This window comes from Crocodylus porosus, unplaced genomic scaffold (assembly GCF_001723895.1).
Source record: "Crocodylus porosus isolate Cpor-Errol unplaced genomic scaffold, CroPor_comp1, whole genome shotgun sequence".
Taxonomy (NCBI): domain Eukaryota; kingdom Metazoa; phylum Chordata; order Crocodylia; family Crocodylidae; genus Crocodylus; species Crocodylus porosus.
Genome location: NW_017728915.1, coordinates 15154420 through 15163691, shown reverse-complemented (window position 1 = coordinate 15163691; position 9272 = coordinate 15154420). Strand labels below are relative to the sequence as shown.

Below are 9272 nucleotides of genomic sequence, written 5' to 3'. Positions count from 1 at the left end.
TGGATCTATTTCTGTAAGTCAGATGCAGCTTGCTTGTTTGCCTAGAAATCCTTTCAGTGAACATTTTTATTTCTTTAAACCACTACACTTTAATGGTGTTGGATGGATGGCAACCACAGTGTAAAATCATACTCTGCTGAAACTCCACAGGGCTGGCAAGGCACAAATATTTCTTTTGAGAGCAGAGTAGTTCATTTTCTTATATAAATCTTGCTTTACATTTTGTAGCTTTGGCTCACTTGAATCATAATAGGTAGAAGACTCTGAAAACAATTTGCAAATGATCCAAGTATGATTCACTCACCATTCCAAATGCAGCAGTTATCCTTCACCAAAATCACTGCACAATGGAAATTTTTTTTTAGTAGAAGTGAAGAATAACTATCCAGCTGTATACACAAAACCAGTTTTAGTTAAGTATAAGATAATTACACAAACTAGATTTTGGTGAGCCTACTGTTAGCAAATATTCCTGGTCTTGTAAAAAGTGCCAAGGAAATTTCAATTGACTGCAAGTATTCAAGATCTTAATGTAACACATCTGCAAGATGGATTCAGCAGACCCAGACTTAATTGCAGTAACCAACATTCTGGTCTACATGACAGTTATTGGGCCTATTTCTACCCTTAGCTATGCCAGTATAAATTTGGAATAACTACATTTTAACTAGCTGCCTCACCAGGGAACTGGGACAGGGGGCTGGGACCTGCCCCACCCCTGTGGCCCTTTCCAGGCCCTATGTCTTGATCACCCAATCAGGGCACAGGGCTGGGACCTGCCTCTGACTGGGATGGGTTGTTTTCAACCTGGAGGGATGTGGGCTGTGGAGATCTCCAGTGCTCTGTCCTCAGGCCTCTGCTACTGGCTTCCATGACCACAGTCCACTCTTTGGAGAGAGAGGCAGCGAGCTGCTGGGAAGGGAAGGCCTCCACCTCTCTCAGTTGGGGAGGAGGCTCTTCTCAGCCAGACTGGCTGACCTGCTCCATTGGGCTTTAAACTAAGCCCGCCAGGGGATGGGGGGACTACTGCCACTGCTGGCTCACAGAGCGGCCCTTGCAAAGCCAGCAGGCCAAGGCACATAAGGGATCCCACCCTAGCCCCAGCCCTGGAACAAAATGTAGGCAGGGCAAGGGTCCCCAAGAGCCTATACACAAATGCCAGGAGCCTAGGGAATAAATAGGAGGAACCTGTTCTCCTGCTAAATGCAAATAACTATGATGTCACTGAAATAACGGAGACCTGGTAGGACTCCACCCATGACTGGACCATGGGTATAGAGGGCTATACCCTGTACAGGAGGGATTGAGTGGACAAAAGGGGCTGGGGCGTCGCTCTCTATGTCAAGGAAAGCTATGCAGCCCTACAAGCTGACATTGGCACCCATGGTGGATGACTTGAGACCCTTTGGGTTAAAATCCATGGGGAACACAGACACGGGACACTATGGTGGGGGTCTACTACAGACCCCCTACCCAGAGTCAAGACCTTGACCAGGAGTTCACCAGGGAATTGGCTGAGGCCGCATGATCCCAGTGTATGGTTGTCATGGGAGACTAACTACCCAGACATATCATGGGAGGAGCGCTCGGCCAAATCCGAGCGGTCGCAAAGCTTTCTCTCATGTGTGGATGACCTCTATCTGATGCTGAAAGTCTACGGGCTGACAAGAAGTAAAGCGCTGCTCGACCTCGTACTGGCAACTGGGAATGACCTAATCAGTGATCTAATGATCGAAGGGAAGCTGGGTGACAGTGACCATGACCTGATCACCTTCACCATCTGCCATAAGGCTGGGAAGTCAGTGAGTAATACAGAAGTCCTTGACTTCAAGAAAGCTGATTTTGACATGCTAAGGAGGCTTGTCAGAGAGGCCCTAAAAGGCCACAACCCAATGGCAAGGGGAGTTCAGGATAAGTGGTTGCTCCTGAAGGGAGCAATCCTGGACATGCAAGCAAAGTCCATCCCATCTTGGAAGATGGGGAGCAAAAGTGCACAGCAGCCCCCCTTGGCTCTCCAGGGAACTGGCAGAACTCCTACATCTTAAAAGGAAGACCTACAAAGGATGGAGGACTGCAGTCGCCACCAAGGAGGAATACTCTGCTCTGGCCTGGACCTGCAGAGAGCAAATCAGGAAAGCCAAGGCCGTGATGGAACTCCAGCTAGATAAATATCAAGGAAAATAAAAAGTCCTTTTTTAGATATGTGGGGAGCCAGAGGAAAAGCAAGGGCAACATTGGACCCCTGCTAAACCAGATGGGGCAACTAACAACTGACACCCAGGAAAAAGCAAACTTGCTAAATGGGTACTTTGCGTCAGTTTTTCACCAGTCCCATGGGATGGCCCTGCCCACTATGGGTCAGGGAGGCCCAGGTGAGGGAGATTCCTTGCCCTCCATTGAAGCTGACCTCGTGAAGGAACACCTTGACACACTGGATACCTTCAAGTTAGCCAGCCCCAATGGGTTACACCCAAGGGTACTCAAGGAGCTGGCGAGCGTAATAGCTCAGCCCCTGGCACGGATCTTTGAGAGCTCTTGGCACTCTGGTGAAGTGCCCGATGATTGAAAGAGGGCCAATGTCATGCCTATCTTCAAGAAAGGGAGGAAAGTAAATCTGGCAAACTACAGGCCCATCAGCCTGCCCTCTATCCTGGGGAAGCTCTTGGAAAAGATTATCAAAGAGGCCATCCTTAACAGACTAGCTGAAAGCATGGGTTTGTTGCAGGTAGGTCTTGCCAATCTCATTTCCTTTTATGACTAGGTGACTTATCACTTGGACAAGGGGGAAGAGAATGACGTTGTATATCTGGACTTTAAAAAAGCCTTTGATCTGGTATCCCATGATCACCTCTTGGCTAAACTGGCTAACTGTGGCCTCAACCTCACCATAATCCGCTGGCTGGGGAATTGGCTCTGTGGTAGGACCCAGAGGGTGATGGTCAATGGGAGCCAATAGTCTTGGTGCGCTGTGACCACTGGGGTTCCTCAAGGCTCTGTCCTAGGGCCTATACTATTTAACATCTTCATCAATGATGTGGACATTGGTGTCTGAAAGGGACTGGCCAAGTTTGCCAACGGCACCGAACTCTGGGGCAAAGCATCTACACCTGAGGACAGGAGGGTGATCCAGACTGACCTTGACAGGCTCATGAAATGGGCAGATGAGAACATGATGGTGTTCAACACTGAAAAATGCAAGGTTCTCCACCTTGGGAGGAAAAACCTGCAGCATGCTTAGACGCTCAGCAGTGCTACACTGGTTAGCACTACAGATGAAAGGGACTTGGGGGTCATAATTGAGCACAAGATGAACATGAGCCTTCAACGTAATGCTGCGGCTAGTAAAGTGAGCAAAACACTGGCTTGAATCCATAGATGCTTCTCAAGCAGATCCCGGGACGTCATTCTCCCGTTGTACTCAGCCTTGATGAGGCCTCAGCTGGAGTACTGTGTCCAGTTTTGGGCTCCACAATTCAAAAAGGATGTAGAGAACCTTGAGAGGGTGCAGAGGAGAGCCACGCACATGAACAGAGGTCAGGAAAACAGACCTTATGATGAGAGGCTGAGAGCCATGGGGCTCTTCAGCCTGGAAAAGTGAAGGCTCAGGGGTGATCTGGTGGCCACCTAATAAATTTATCAGGGGTGCTCATCAGGATCTGGAGGAACATCTGTTCACCAGAGCCCCCCAAGGGATGACAAGATCGAATGGTCACAAACTCCGCTGCGACCAATTCAGGCTGGACATAAGAAAGAACTTCTTTACTGTCTGAGCCCCCAACTTTTGGAATAGACTGCCACCGGAGGCGGTTCAAGCACCCATTCTGAACACCTTCAAGACACATTTGGATGCTTATCTTGCTGGGATCCTACAGTCCCTCCTGACTTCCTGCCCCTGGGGCAGAGGCTGGACTTGATGATCCTCTGGGGTCCCTTCCAGCCCAAACGTCTATGAAATCTACTCAACATCTTTATCAGAGACTTGGAGGTGGGCGTGGAAAGCATGCTGTCCAAATTCGCTGATGAGACAAAGATGTGGAGAGAAGTGGGCACACTGGAGGGGAGGGACAGAATCGAGCTAGATCTAGACAAGTTACAGAGGTGGGTAGATGAGAACTGGATGGAATTCAATGCAGACAAGTGCAAGGTGCTGCATCTAGGGAGAAGGAACCAGCAACACACCTATAGACTGGGGAACACCCTTCTCAACAACACAGTGGCTGAAATGAATCTTGGAGTCATTGTTGATTCCAGGATGGACATGAGCCACCAATGCGAGGAAGCGGTCAGTAAGGCTAACTGCACCTTGTCGTGCATCTACAGATGCATCACAAGCAGGTCCAGGGAGGTGATCCTTCCCCTCTATGCCGCTGCACTGGTCAGGCCACAGTTGGAGTACTGTGTCCAGTTCTGGGTGCTGCACTTCAAGAGGGATGCACTTCAAGAGGGTCCAGAGAAGGGCCACTCACATGGTCAGGGGGCAGCAGGCCAGGCCCTATTAAGATAGACTAAAGGGCCTAAATCTATTCAGCCTCCACAAGAGAAGACTGAGAGGGGATCTGGTGGCTGTCTATAAACTCACCAGGGGGGGACAAGAGGAGAATAGGTGAGGCTCTGTTCCCTCAGGCACCACTTGGGTTAACAAGGAAGAATGGACACAGATTGATTGAGAGCAGGTTCAGGTTTGATATCAGGAGGCATTACTTTACAGTTAGGGCTGCCAGGCTCTGGAATGGGTTCCCAAGGGAGGCAGTGCTCTCCCCTACCTTGGAGGTCTTCAAGAGGAGGTTGGATAGATATCTGGCTGGAGTATTATGATCCCAGCACTCGTTCCTGCCCAGGTCCCTCCCAACCCTAGAAACTATTAAACATTAAAATGCATGGAATGTAATAAGCAGTGCAAGAGTACAAGATTAACCATAGGCCCCCCATGAAATATAATAATCACTGATGTTACAAACTGTCACAGGAGCCTTCTTTATAGATACTATCTGTTGCAAGTGAACCCAGTTCCTGGGTTTATGTATTTCCAAGCCAACTGGGGTGCTCTTGCAACTATTGATAGTTCTTGGGGCCTATGGCATACCCACTGGGCTCATCTACATGAGATTCTTGACAGCAAATTAGCAGTTTGCTCTGAAGTAAGCACATGCATCTACACGTGTCCATGCTTACTTCACAGTAAATCTCCCTAATAAGTAGCAAATTTACTCAGCATTTGTAATAGTGCTGTAGAGCTTGTGTAGGTGCCTGACCGGGAGCCAAATCTGCTCCTGATCAGCCATCCACCAGAGGGTGGGAGACAGCTCCCTGCCCCCAGGAGCTGCCTGCTGCTGGGGTAGGCTCCACTACAGGAGCCTGGGTGGGAACTACATCCCCCTGCCCCAGCAGCAGAGAGCTCCAAGCCCCTTGCTTCAAGATTGTGGTGGGGAATGGGGGCTGGGAGACCCATGACCATAGGGCTGCTGCTGGGAGATGTTTATCTGTGGTCACAGGGCTAAGGCTGGGAGATAAGCATCTCCTAGCAGTGGCACCATGGTCATAGAGCCAGCACTGGGAGCTCCCTGCTGGCAGGGCTGGGGAGCTTGTTCCCTGCCCAGCTCCGTGCTCATGGAACTGGGCGGGGAACAAGCTCCCAAGCCCCCAAGCTGCAATCGCAGTTGTGATTGTGGAGGAGGGCCTGAGAGCTCCCTGCATGGGGACAATTCCCTGTCCAGCCTTGAGCTGGCTGACACCTGCCCCTGACCAGTACAGTTCCCAGCCAGGCCCAGACTGCATGGGAAAGTATGTATGGCCTGGAGGTGGCTGGCGACTGTCCTGTTTTGGGCAGTCCCCAGCCAGCTCCGGGCTGTACTTGCAGACTTCCCCTTGCAGCCCAGGACTGACCAGGAACTGTCCCAGTCAGCGGCAGGTCCCAGCCCTGTGCCCCGATTGGGTAATCAAGACATAGGGCCTGTAAAGGGCCACAGGGGTGGGGCAGGTCCCAGCCCCCTGCCCTAGCCCCTTGGTGAGGCAGCTAGATGACCCACCAGCAGATTGGGGCAGATGACTGAGACCTGCCCTTCCCCCGCAGCTCTTTCCAAGTCTGTGCCCTGGTCAGGGAGCCAGGGCCAGGAGCTCCCTGCTGCCAGGGTGTGGGGGGGGGGCATGTTCCTGCCTCAGCAGCAGGCAGTGTTCCCTGCCAGCCCCTGGGCTAGCACTGGTGGGGGAGGGGGACGACTCTCCCGGTGGTGGCAGAGGTGCATTGCAGAGTTGCAGGGAACTAGGAGCAAATCTGTTCCTTAATCCCCACATATGTAGATACCTACCCAAAACCCTTAGGTTGGGTAGGTATGGAGTACCTAGGCTGGAGTAAATGCATGTGTAGACACGCCCACTGAGGCTCAGACTTCTTTTTTGACATCTTTTGTCAGGACACTGCATCCTGCCACCTACCTGCCCTCAACCTTGATGTGTCTTAGATATCGGAAAGCATTCCTGGTTCCTTACACATGCTTCCTCAAACCTTCACAAAAGCTACAGGCACTCTTGGCTTAATCCCTCCAGGGACAGTGCTGTTAAAAAAGCAAGGGACGTAGACTTAGCAAATGGATTTCTTAACTGTAACCACTTTTACTCTGAAAGCACTTGGGAATTACCTATTTTTAAAATAATAAAAGCTCAGAGACACAAGCTAGCCCTCACTCCCCTTCTTGTGTGCCCAAGGCTCACCATCATTTCAGAATGGGCAGAATCCATTTTACCCTCTCTCTCCCTCTCGCTCTCTCCCCTGTAGGTCCTTAAATGTGTTGATGGTCAGCCCCTGAATTAAGTAGACCTTGCCCTTAAATAAGACCCCTGTCTCGGTGCCAATTGCTGAAATTCAGAAGCTCCAGACCCATTAGTTATGTTGGCCCCCTTCTTGTGGACCCCTATGTAGAAAGACCATTGTTCCATGAGGTAGGCCTGAAGCAGAGAGACAATGAAAGCCAATGCCCCTAGACTGCATTCTTGATGGCTTCCCAGTGGTAGTCTTACAACAAAGTATTAACATCTTTCCTGGGCAGGGCAGCTGTCTAGAATGCAGCATAATAAGCTTCCCTTGAGAAAGATCAGGCTTCTGCTCATTGTGTATTTTAAATAGAATTCATACTTTGATAGACAAGCCCACTCTATCACAACTGGCATTTCTTGCTCTCCAAATATCAAACACATTTTAAAATACAGGACTGTTAAGAAATAAAACAGGAATTGTAATGCAGTCAGCAACATTGTTTAGTCACTGTGAAATGCAGTCTACAGCAACATAGGCTAGCTAAACAAAAGTAAATTTCCCTTTTTGTTTTCATTCCTTAAAATAAGAAAGACTATAGCTCTTTTGAAAGAAGTGTTCCTTGCTACAAGAATGCTCTCAGTTATCACAAGCATTATGATTTTAATATGACTTTGTTCATAGCAGCAGTAAATAAAGAATATTCATTAGTCAAGTGCCCTATTTGACAGAAGCTTTGTTTTTACGTTGATTGTTAAATTATGTATTCTGCTGATTTATTTATAGCCCTTGAGTCAGAAGATTAAATATTGTATACATGGGAGGACTACAAAAATACTGATTTATAAAGCGTAAGTCCGAGGATTCAAAGTTTGGGGGAGTTTGGCTAGAAGAATATAAACTAGGAGTTCCTTTCTTCCTTGTGTTTTCTTTTCTTTTCATTTGTCTTCTTTTTTTACCCTTCACCAAAATCACTGCACAATGGATTTCCTTTTAGTAGGATCTGAAAATGATATAATCCATACTAAGTGGGATTACACTTTGGCTCATAAACTAGCTGCACTGTACTGGTCATTTTCAGAAGCTACACTGGGAGCAAATGAAATAAACCAAATGCATCTCAGCTTCAAAAAGGAAATAAGTAAAATGGTTGAATTTCTCCTCTTAAGCTACAAATACCACAGCAACTTCTTCCTCTGCCACAGAATGCAAGTCACTCCCATTGACATTTTATGGGAGTGATTCATACTCAGTAGTGGACAAATTCAGCCCCAAACTCTTACCTTTCTTTTTTCTGCTTCTGCTCACTACTATATACTGCTGATTGCTAAGCTTTCTGATTGTAAAATGAGAGCCTGCGAACTGTACAAAGGGCACATACACAGATAAAGTCATTTATTTTTTCCTTCCTAATTTCAGAAACAACTAGCTGACTTGGAAAAGTATCCTCTCATATTATCGCACATCTATGGGCAAATGGAGTTGGTGGAGAAGTAGTCTATGATTTCATACATATTCATGTGTTCACGTTTTTGTCGTCGTCTTAATTCCCATTCTTTAAGTCTAATTTGTGCCATCTAACCAACACAAGTTATCTAAATAGTTCCTGCTTTTTATCACATTACATTAAATATGATCCATGTTTATAAAACAGGACTGTTTTATGAATAAAATGGAATGAGAAGATATAGCTGTCTCAACAGCAATTTTGCCAGTTAAAAATACAGTGATATAGCTGGAGATTCTATACTTCAGTGATTCTCATGAGGGAGTGAAATGCTTATTAAGTGGTAGTGTACATTATTCTCCAAATCTTTTATATGCCTATTTTAAGCATTTGATTATTGCCTGGCTAATAATAGGTGCTTCTTTAGTCAAAGAACAGACTAGAGGAGATAGTATAAATTGGAGGATATAATTGTTCACTGACTACCATTGAAAATTTCTAGCTACTACTGTATGAAAATCTTCCTCTTACATTAGTAGCTAATTTATCATGTAATAGTAATTAAAGCTGTAGGGAGCAGGAAAAACCCACCTGGGGAGCAAACCCATTCTTTTTTCTTCTGTCTAAATATACCAAGTTTGCTTTACTCGTGAGTCTAGGCAAGCCCAGTTAAAATCAATGACAAGAAAGAACACATGCAAAAGTATATTTTATGGGTCAACATCAAGTCCATGTAGGCCCAAGCAGGCCTGATGCTAATAATCATTTCAAAGATAGAGGAGACAAGAAGGGAACTATAATTAACTGTCATGGGTAGGGGACTATCTACTCAAGGAAGGATGTCCATATTACAAGAAGTCAACTTTCCAGAAAATATTTATGAATGTGAAGAAACTGAAGAAACCAATTACTATCTGATGATTGCAATTCTGATAAAATTGCCAAGTGGAAAAACTTTGCTCTCCGAAAAATATGTGGCTCATTGTCATCACCTAAGATCTCAGTGGAGGTAATCTAGAAATGTTATTAGGGGCAGAACCACATAGCACAAAGAGGAACCTTTTCAATCACTCCTGC

The 9272-nt window shown here is 46.9% G+C and overlaps 1 long non-coding RNA gene across 1 annotated transcript; it reads right to left on the bottom strand.

Moving 5' to 3' along the window:
* Nucleotides 1-225: 225 nt before the first annotated feature.
* On the bottom strand, nucleotides 226-8108 carry LOC109310788. The gene is made up of 3 exons (XR_002101316.1): nucleotides 8032-8108; nucleotides 6433-6551; nucleotides 226-340 (listed from the first exon to the last, which is right to left on the bottom strand). It is a non-coding gene; the product is annotated as an uncharacterized LOC109310788 (long non-coding RNA).
* Nucleotides 8109-9272: the final 1164 nt, after the last annotated feature.